Genomic DNA, 11,794 nt, shown 5'->3' with positions numbered 1-11,794 from the left:
GGTAACGAATTTCCTGGTCGATGTCATCTGGATCATAAAATACAGTGTCCAGGGTTGGTAACCTCGTCCGGATTTTTCGTTTGAATAACAACTCCGATGGACTGACTCCTGTTGAAGAATGAGGTGTTGTTCTGTACATGGTCAAATAGTCAGACAGCTCATCCCTCCAATTCCTCTTCTCTCCTTGAGCAATTTTAAGTCGCTTCAGAATTGATCTGTTCTGTCTTTCCACCTCACCATTGGCTTGAGGCCACAGTGGAGTCACTCGTCGATGTTCTATGTTCTGTTGCTCCATGAAATCCTCAAATTCACCACTTATGTATTGAGGAACATTATCGGTTACTATTTGTAGAGGTAAACCATGTTTTTGAAACATTCTGCGAAGACTTCTTATTATCCTATCGGTCGTCGTTTTCCTCATGATTTCCACTTCCACATATGTGCTATAATAATCCACCACTACGAGTAGACTATCTCCTGAGGGTAGAGGTCCCATCAGATCAGCTCCAATCAACTGCCATGGCCCTTTTGGAAGTTCCGTACTCTTCACAGGTTCTGCATTGGACGTTTGACTTACAACTTGACACAACTTGACATGCATGACATCTTTTTCACACATCCTCAGCATCTCGATCCATTCCTGGCCACCATACCTTTGTACGTCAATGACGTTTCATGACCACGATTCCAGGATGACCTTCATGAGCAATTTTCAGTGCTGTTTCGTAGTGTTTGGGGCATAACAATTCGAGTTCCTCTAAGTATAAGTTTTCCAATAACTGATAGTTCGTTTTTCACAATCATATATGCTTTGTTCTCACCTTTCGGCCAGTCCCTGTTCGAATACAATTGCGAACACTTTTAAGAACTTGATCACTTGCGGATTCTGCTTCTATCTGTTTAATAGACATAGATTTTGGAACAGAATGAAAAGTTATCAATTTCACGAAATCATCAGTATCAATCTGTTCAACTTTTAGCTCATCCACCTGTGTCAATCATGATAAAGGATCTGCTATATTGTCCCGGCCTTTTATGTAGGCGACTTTAAATCGATATGGTTGTAAACATAACACCCATCTACTGATTCTTGCACTTGGTTTGGACTTTGCTGAATAAATATACTCCAAAGGCTTATGATCTGTAAGAGGTTCAAAGTCAATGCCATATAAGTACAGGTGAAAACGTTCACAGGCCCATATGATACCAAGAGCTTTTTTTCTGTCTGAGAATAACATTTCTCAACATCTGTGAGACTACAGCTAACATAGGAGATAATACGCTTTTCTCCGTTCTGAATTTGTAGCAAAACGGCTCCTAATCCCACAGGGCTAGCATCTGTTACTAGTTGCGTTCTCGCGTCAGTGTCGAAGTAACCTAGAGTCTCTGCATTTGTTAACTTTTCTTTCAATTTCTTGAACGATTCCTCTTGATCCTATCCCCACAAAAATCTCACATTCTGTCTTGTTAGTTTTCTTAGTGGTTCGGATAAAGTAGCAAGGTCAGATATGAATCCACAAAAAATCACTAACCCAAGAAATCTTCTCATCTCAGATACTGTTTCTGGACGACTGGCTTTAATAACTGCTCCAATCTTGGATTTGTCAGGACCAATTCCTCTCGCGGACAGCAGATGACCCATAAAATCGATTACAGATAAATCAAACTGACACTTGTCGAGGTTAAGGGTAAGGCCTTTTTCTTTGAGTCTTTGTAACAATCCTTTTAGGTTCCTGTCATGTTCTAATTGGTTTTCCCCATGTACAATAATGTCGTCAAAATATTTCGGACACCAGGACATCCTTGAAGAGCTTGAGGTATAATACGCTGGTACATCTCAGGCGCACAACTGACTCCAAACACAAGGCGCTTTTATCGAAAGAGTCCTTTATGAGTCACGAATGTTATGATGCTCCTGGATTGTTCACTCAATTCTATCAGGTGAAATGCAAGTTTCAAATCCAGTTTGCTAAACACTGCTTCGATTCAGGTTCTGGAGAATTTCATCTACTGCTGGTATCGGATGACGTTCCCGTATGATTGCTTGGTTCGCCTATCGCATGTCAACACAGAGTCTGATATCACCATTAGGTTTTCTCTCAGATACTAAATGGTACGGGTCTAACACTCTAAGCCACAGTTTTCACTGTTTTGTCAATGGGAATCTCCAACTGAAAATTCTTAAGCTTCCCTAGTCCACTGAATACATCACGAAACTGGTTTAACAAGTCTTGTATACTGTATTTATATACTGTTAACATTTTCTGACAGTTCGGGTTCAGTCTGAGCACGTTCAGTAATAACGCAGTGTCTTTACCCAGAATATTTTGTACACCACTTTCCACAACTATGAAGTCAACCACATTTGTAGTTTTGCCAACTGAAATTTCTGCTGTATAACTTCCTGCAACATTCAAGGGAGTCTTACTGCCATATGCAAACAGTTTCTTAGTACACTTTCTCGAGTCACACTTCACTTTGGAGTTCTTCAGCCTTTCCCATTCAAGTCGGCTAATCAGGTTACAGGTTGCTCCTGAATCTATTATCATGTCCGTCTGCACTCCTCCTATTGTCACAGAAATGCATGATTCTTTCTTGGCATTTACAATAAATGCATAATGTTCATCATCTGAGTCCACTAAGTTCACTTTGTTCTTGTTTGGCGGATGTTTCTGAAAGTTCCCACGTTTTTCTGACTCTTGTTTAGTCTTGCAACATTTAGCATAGTGACCTTTTTCTTACGATACTTGTAACATTCCGCTTTCCTTGCAGGACAATTCTCACTTTTCGAAACATGAACGGTTTCATCGCATCTGTAACATCTTCTCTCTGACGTATGCTGACGCTGCTTTCGCTGTTTCGAGTTTCTAGATTTAACTACATAATTCACACTTGAATCTACTTTGTCACTACTCCCAAACTCGATAAACTTGGCCTGCTTTTCACTCGACCCAAAAGCTCTCGAAATTGTCCTTAATTGTTCTAATGTCAAATCCTTCCCCTTTTCAAGAAACTTCCTTCTGAGGTGATGAGAAGTACATTTCTCTATTTCTTGGTCCCTGATTTGTTCTTCCCCTTGTTGTCCAAATTTACAGAATTCTACTCGTTGCCGTAGACGTGTAAAAAATTGGTCGACAGTTTCGTCCGACTTCTGTACCATATTTCTAAATAAGGTACATTTTCCTGAGGAACGAAATAATCATTGAAACTATTTCTTAACAACTGAATACACAGTTTCGTTTTCACTTGGTTCTAAAGTTTGAAAGGTAAAATATACATCTTGCAGTTCTATGCCGCCACATTGTAAAAGTAAAGCCCTTCTCTGTTCATTATCCGTTACTCCTTTACCGTGCAATAAATTTCAAATGAACGAAGCCACTTTTGCCAACGTGTGCTTATCGTTGTAGAATAACCGTGAACATCAAAAGTTTTCACTGCCGGTAAGTCACTAAAAAATGACTCCATTGTTTACATACAGTTCGTTTCAAATCTAATTTATCCTCGTCGCCAATATTGTAATGTTGGCCTCTCAGCGGATAGCCAGAATGAAACACAACCACATGTTCCAATGGATGCACGGACTCTTTTTATTACATTAACTTCCGGTCAATATTTAAATATAATAGTAAAACAAAATATGTACATATACTATTTCCGGATTAATAACATGATAGATACTACAGGTTTCAGATGTTGACAAACAGCCTACACACAATCCAGGACTTTGCATCATGTGCACCTAATAAAGAGTTCCCTTTAATTCAGTGGCACATTTCTGCAAAAGATATAATATTCCTAGTACAGGACTCCAAAATTAAAACTGTAGAACCCCCCCCCCCCCCCCAAAAAAAAAATATACCAAAAATGAGAAAAGAAAAAGAAATTGTCTATCTACATATACTGTTCGACATTTGACTAAGTTCATTTTGATGATACTGCATGTATAATATGTTTTGAGCAAAACAAAGGACCCTGTGTTTAGTACTTTCATAACTGCATTATAAAGGACGGTGTCGGATATCATATGGAACTGTGTTATTGTCCTAGTCTATAAATTTGGTTGCTATTGTAACCAATTGATATGAAATATAGTGATATTCTAATTGGATGACAAAGGATTTAACAGATATAATACTACTGAAAAGATGATTTTTTTTTATCTGCATAGAACAGGTAGAATGGTCAGAATATCCGAATAGTGAAAACATCAAATGCAACAGTTATTTATTTATTTATTTTTTGACATAACCCTCAAATTAATCCCCACGAAGATGGATCTTTTGAAGGACCTATGTCCAAAAATATTATGTTTTTTCAAGTCTCCACACAAGTGTCAGAATTATGCACACAGTTAAAATAAAAATCAATTTTTAAATAGTGTTTACATGTACATCTGAAGGAAAAATGAAATTTTCAACAGAACAACTGCCAGCAAGAGCTAAAAAGGTTTATACAATCACTTTTTAAATTGCTTACACAAGACTTTGAAAAGCCTTCAAATAGGTGTCGCTCAATGTGGATGTGCCGTGTTACGTACATGTAGATCCTGAATTAAAAACAAGATCCGAATTTAATCTGAAAATTTTTCGTTGCAAATTGAATATCAATAAATAAGTGCATTACAAACACAAAATATGGCAAAAGATTTACAAAGCATTCATTTTTACCTCTGTTTCAAGGATTTAAGCGCAACCAGCAGAAAGAAAAGTCTGGAACAAGCCACACGAGGTTCTTTCGCTGACTTGGTTTTTTTTTGTGTAACAGGAAGTGCAAGTAGAACCTAGCTTATTCGGCTTGTCGGTTTCGTATTCATCACAGAATCGGGAAATACCTTATAACTATAATTTTCGTCATTCATTTTTTTTATCTTCAAAATCTATTTCCGTGTCAAAGTTGAACTTTGATGACGTTGGTTATAAAATTTACGTTACGGAACCAAAGGTAGTTTTACTAAGGAATACCGTACGTCACATATTACGTCATCATGCGGCTGAGAAAGCAGACAAGAAAGAGCAGAACGACTGCATATTTTCTGTAAATTTATATTTTCATCATCTACTTTTTATACCAGATAGATTTTATATCTTTATTTGGAATATTTGTTGACAACTTAAGGGTGCCGACTATGGTTTTATTGTGTGAAAACTACAATAGCGAAACTCTTCATTTTTATACCATATATATCTTACATTGTACTTAGTGTACATGCAAAGTTTGGGCGAAATCTACCTTCCAGGTATTTTAAGGGACCGTTTCAAAATATACGTACATTTACCATAGGATTCTAAAGGAAAGTGCCAGTTTTAGCACTTTTAAGCAAATTATACAAATACTACGATTGACCTTTTGGTCAAACTATAATGTATGATGAGTAATACTATATTGTACATTATGTGTAAGAAAACAAAATTCTACCGCCTTGTTACGAGAGGGGGCATCTCAAAAGGCCAAAAATTTACGAATTTTCCTGTTTTTATAGAGTACTACAAAATATGGCGGGCACAAAGGTATTATATGAAAAATAATAAGAATAATGGAGAAATTCTCAAAATGCTATGTTTTAAATTTCAAGACCGTATGTTTTATGCTTTTAATTTAATAACATTTTTATTACCCCTTTCTTTATGAGCTACATTTTATAATAATGTCAAAAACACACTCTAAGGACGTCAACCTAACTGTGAGTTACAAAATTGGTTAAAAATTCCGTTATATAAATTTGTTATTATATTTTTGAAACTGTAATTTCTTAATTTTGCTTGATTTTATTAATTTTATTATTCAAGTGAAAAAAGTTGTTTCAAAACAGTAAATATGCTTCGTTTTACTATGATGCACGAAATATTGCGCAATGGAAACTATAGTTGGTCCCCTTAATGATAGATCCAGGTAGATAACGTAATGCTGGTGTGTTGAATGATGGACCTGGCACAGGCTCTCTGCATTCTTACGTTACTATTGTAAAGGCGTAGTGAACTAGGATAGGCTTAATTTTTTTTAAAATACTGTTGCACCTGAATGCCTGAAATATAAAATGCAGCAAGCCATATTACACAACACTGCAGAATTATACATACATTTAAAAATTTTCAAAATTTTACATGTAGATATAAGGATATGCCTGGTAAAGTCTCATGAAAAGAGCTGCCCTTTTTATAAATATCAGCTGTTATAGCCATTAGGTATTTTACATGTACATTCGAAAATATGGCATAGGCATTTTCACTATACTCAGGTCTAAAGAGTACAAATGTATTCACATATTTTTAGGTCACCTGAGTAAACTTAATTTCAGGGTTTTGGTGTTAGGACGGGGCTCTAATGAATGGTTATAAAGTGAAAATGCATGAATTCCTCGAAAACCTTTTCCTTTGCTCCTGGTTATTATGTCAGTGTTCTAAGTACATATCAATGATGATGAAAGGTGCCATTTCCAAAATGATTAATTTCAGATCCCCTGAGTCAGGGTACTTGGGATTGGGGTGGAGTTACATAGTCTGAAAATAGATTAATGCTTTTAAATTTGCTTTTTGGTATTAATCAACCATTTATGTTGAAATAAATTTTATGATAAAATTTCCAGAATTTTGAAATATGTGCGAACAGGGTCAGTGGTTCCTGTGGGGTAGAGTGCACAACTGGTTAAAAAGTGGAAATACATTTTCTCTTTGTTACTCTAGATCTGATCTAACTCTGGGTATTAAGTAACTAAAGTAAGCAAGCTAAGTGTATGGTTATGATAAGCAATAATGCCTCTTTCAAAATTTTGAATTTAATGGCCTTTGAATAAAAACACGAACCAATTCAATTGTTGGACAGTTTTTACATTATACTCATGTGAACTGTAATGCTCATGGGTTTCTTGTTTTAAATCACAATTCTATAATAGAAACATTTAGATAGACAAAAATTGTTTGTGACTGAATTAGGTCTTAAGGACTATATCGGATCTCAACTCTAACATAGAGTATTTAATTTGAACTATGGATATGCTTTTAAAATATAAAATAATGGTAACTTTCATGAAAATATATTCTAAATAAAAAGGCTGCTTTACTATCACCAGAGGCAGTGAAATAAATCCGCATGCTGTTCATGTAAGCAGTGTCAAGGTCACAGGGATTGAATTTGAAATCCTTTGCCATAACTTCATTGTAAAAGTAAGTTCTAGATCTAAATATACTGTCCTAATGGTTGATCATAATTATCATTAGATGCATTGTATTAAATTTCCAAAACAGACGTCATAAGGCAAGGTCAACTTTGCAGAATTTATAGAAATTTCACGAAAAAATACAACTTTTTATATGATAGTATGAAGAGAACATTATCTTACTTGGCATACAACTGATCATGGCAAAGACATATCGGTCCTACTTAAGGGCATTTAGAGCATATGTTTAAATCAGAAAATTTATGGTCCATTTTGCATTTTTAGATCTTCTGAGCCAAAGGCTCAAAGAGCTAATGCTATGGCCATTTGTGTGGTGTGCGTAAACTTTTTAGAATATGGGCCATAACTCAAGAACCCCTTGGCCAATCAGTGTCAAATTTGTCACAGGGTATCCATAGCCTTTGGCCTAAGGGCTACCATTTATACTAAAATAAGGGTTGGGACCCTTAAACAAGGGGAGATAATCGGGAAAACAAAACCAAAAGTACTTCTCCAGAACCACCGGGCAGATTTTTACCAAACTTACATACAAGGATCAGGATATGTTGAAGAATAAAATTTGCACGGGGAATTACCCTGGGGCAAAGGGCATGGTCTCAAGGTCACTTCAAAGATGACCTTAATTTACAATTAATCAAAATATTTATATTTTGTTTACTATAAGGACTAGGATCATCAAATCTTGTAAGTTGGTGCATCTAAGGACTTCACATCATGTTAACTCAAAAGTAGGTCCCAGTGACCTACTTTTTAAATTTTGCCCCTAGCGGGCAATTTTGAGGGCATTTGTTTTCAAATTGATTTGAAGTCATATTTTGGACACTTTAAGGCCTATGATCATTAAACTTTGTCAGTTGATGCATCTTGGGTCCCCAAACAACGTCAATTTAAAAGTAGGTCACTGTGACCTATTTTTTGAACTTTATGACAAATCCTTTCTTTTCTAAAACATTAAATCCCATTTTTTGAGACACTGAGCGGTTTAGAATCATCAAATCTTGTAAGTTGATGCATCTTGGGACCTAAAAACATATTTATGAAAAGTAGGTCACTGTGACCTACTTTTATAATTTTGCAGGCATTTGTTATCAAATTGTTTAAAAGGCATATTTTGATTAATTTCAGGCCTACAATCATCAAACTAAGTCAGTAGATGCATCTTGGGACTTTGAAAAATGTCGACCAAAATATAGGTCACGACATCCTACTTTCGACATTTTAAGGCTATATTTAAGAATCTTAGGTATTTATTGGCTTAGAATCATCAAACTATGTGAATCTATGCATCTTGGGTTTTCGGAGAGTGACGACCAAAAAGTAGGTCACAGTGACCTACTTTTGACATTTTATGGCTTTATATACAGTACCGACCGGACACAACCTAACAGAAAGCGAACCCGGAGCGGACCCCGGGTTCTCTCTCTGGGTCCGCTCCGGGTTCGCTCGGGGTCCGCTAGGGCTGACCCCGAGCGAACCCGAAGCGGACCCAAAGCGAACCCGAAGCGGACCCCGAGCAAACCCGAAGCGGACCTCGAGAGCGAACCCCAAATTCACTAGCGGTCCCAGAGAGCGAACGCGGGTTCGGTATTTCTTTACAGAGCTGTCAATCAGAATTAGGGATTTACCAATCAGCGTATCACCCAAACGAAATAGCATATTGATCTGTCGATTGGGATATAAGATCGAACGTGTTGATTTAATTCGATATAAATCCAAACACTGTACATACAAGCAAAACGTGTGAATGTGCTGTGTAAATCAATTACGATAATTGAAATATTATTTAATATTTATTTTTTTCAATTATCCGGGTGGTATTTTCTATTTATATATTTATTTTCTTTTTTTATTAAAAGCAATTAATTAATTATGTTTTAATTTTCCACGTAGAATTATACATGAATATTTTCGTTTTAATTTTCTTTAGTTTTTTATACCAGTATTTAAAGTCAATTTGGTAAATAAATTGGGTAAATACATCAGTCAATGTTTTATATTACATTTTTTACTGACAAAAAAGGAGAAATACGTCTGGTTTATCGGGGTATACTCAGGTGAAGTGCGATTTACATAATTGAACGAATTAATTACGCTAATTAATCACGACATTTAGTAAATCGTACTTTGTTTCATTCTCTCAAAATGGCGTTACTTTACTTGACAAAGAATAATCAGAGAAATATAATATAGAAGGATATTTTAACATAAGAATTAAGATCTATTATAAATTTTGAAATGTTTTTGGACTAATTATTTTTGAAAAAAAAATTAATAAAGGCGTAAGCAAAGCATAGTTATGTGGGTTGTTCGAGAGTAGGTAACGCAAACTAACTGTAGAGTTACACTAAATTGAAAGAATAATCTTGTTAAGTATCATCAGAAATTGGGTCTAATTCAAGTTCATTCTGGCGAAGTCATTCAGTTTGATAATACCATTAGGGCGGAATGATTTCAGTTTGTGCATCCAAAAGGAAGATTTTCATATACACGCAGTTTTTCATGCCCAAGAAGATTAAGAAGATCAATAATTTTGATGTAAATTTTGAATAATTTAATGTAACACGTAATTGAAAAATCATAAATAAAATAATTAAATAATTAGAATTTTTAAAAGTTTTTAAAGACAATAATGTGTGTGTGAAATAGGGGGCATATATACATGTAAATATATTATCGGGTCGGGAGAATAATTATTATTTGCCTTTTTCTTTATTCTGGTAAAAATCATACTCGCTCCAAAATTCTGACCGTTAAGAAGATCTAATATACAGTGTTTCTTTTTTTTTTTAGAAGATGTCCGGTAAATATTTATTATGAACTTTTAATGTGAAACTACTATAAATGAAATCTAAATATATCAGATGACCAAAAGGTTACATGTACATGTAATTTATAGATGTTATATCATAATTCACGTATTAAGCAAACATTTAAACTACGATTAAGCAAAACGTAAGGGATAACGAAACGTGTTTTTAAACTATATAAAGCATGAATTTAAAAGGTATTTAGTTTTGATTTCTTTCGTCAGTTTCACTTGTACACCATTCGATACACTGAAAATTAATTCAACACTCTTTTCTTCCTCTTCTTTTTTGTTTTCTCGTTATAACTTAAGAAAAATAAATGCCTTAAACCCTATGTTAAATTAGTTTGAATTTCTCGGGATCGAGAAATCACAGAAATCAATTATTCATGTACATGTAAATCTATATTGTACGTCGAATGTACAGTTGAATTTTAGAAAATTCATCAATGTTCTCCATTACATCCCTGTTTACATGTACATGTTTGCATCGGCGCATAAACAACAATGGTCGGTCCACAATACCATTACTGTATTGGAATATACAAGGGGCGGGGCTTACTGGCGGTGAGATTAAAGCGGGGTCCGCTTCACGCATCAGTGCGTAAAGCAGTCCCAGGAAGCGAACGCCGGGTTTGCTCCAGCGGACCCCGAGCAAACGCGGAGCGAACCCGGAGCGGACTCAAAGCGCACCCGGAGCGGTCCCAAAATTTCTGAAAGCGAACCTAAAGCGGACCCCGAGCGAACCCGAGAAGCGAACCCGGGGTCCGCTCCGGGTTCGCTCTGGTGTAAGGTTGTGTCCGGTCGGTACTGTAAGTATCTCCTTTACTTATTGGCTTAGAATCATCAAACCTTGTCAGTTGATGCATCTTGGGTTTTCGGAAAGTGACGACCAAATAGTAGGTCACAATGGCCAATTTTTGACATTTTGTGGCTATATTTAAGTATATCAGGTACTTACTGAGGTAAAGTCATCAAACTTTGTGAGTTGATTCATCTTGGGTTTTCAGAGAATGTTGATCAAAAAGTAGGTCACGGTGTCCTACTTTTGACATTTTATGGCTACAACAATGTATATTTAAGAATCTCAGGTACTTATTGGCTCAGAATGATCAAACATTGTGTGTTGACGCATCTTTGGTTTCGGAGATTGTTGACAGAAAAAAATATTGGTCATGGTGAACTACTTTTAACATTTTATGGCGATATTTGAATATCTCAGACAGTTATTGACTTAGAATCTTCAAACTTTGTCAGTTGAGGCATCTTGTGTTTTCAGAGAATGTTGATCAAAAAGTAGGTTACGGTGACCTACTTTTGAATATCTCAGGTACTTATTGGCTTAGAATCATCAAACTTTGTCAATTAATGTATCTCGAGTCCTCAAAAAATTTCAATCAAAAGGTAGGTCACTGTGACCTACTTATGGTATTTTATAATTATATTATAATACATTCAGTCTTAACTGGCTAAATATTATCAAACTTTGTCAGTTGATGCATTTTAGGTCTTATGATACTAATAGAGTTGGATGCTTCTAATAGAAATTATAAATTATACAGTTTATCAGAAGAGTGATTCAAGGCCCTTGGGCCTCTTGTAATATAACCTTATAGAATGTTTACCATTTGTATTTTCAGTATTAACTAACAACACCACTTCAACAGAACTTCAAGATAAAGAAATTTTATGTGATGAGAACCCCAATAAAGAAGATAGAAAAAAGATCAATTGTTTTAGCTTTCAATGTAGAAGTTGATGTCACAAATGTCTTTTCTTAGTCAAGGAGTCCAGAAACAAATTTTTATTCTCTA

Source organism: Saccostrea cucullata, unplaced genomic scaffold (assembly GCF_032062105.1).
Source record: "Saccostrea cucullata isolate Sc308-1 unplaced genomic scaffold, CSIRO_AGI_Scuc_v1 ctg2848, whole genome shotgun sequence".
Lineage (NCBI taxonomy): Eukaryota > Metazoa > Mollusca > Bivalvia > Ostreida > Ostreidae > Saccostrea > Saccostrea cuccullata.
This window is presented reverse-complemented; position numbering follows the sequence as displayed.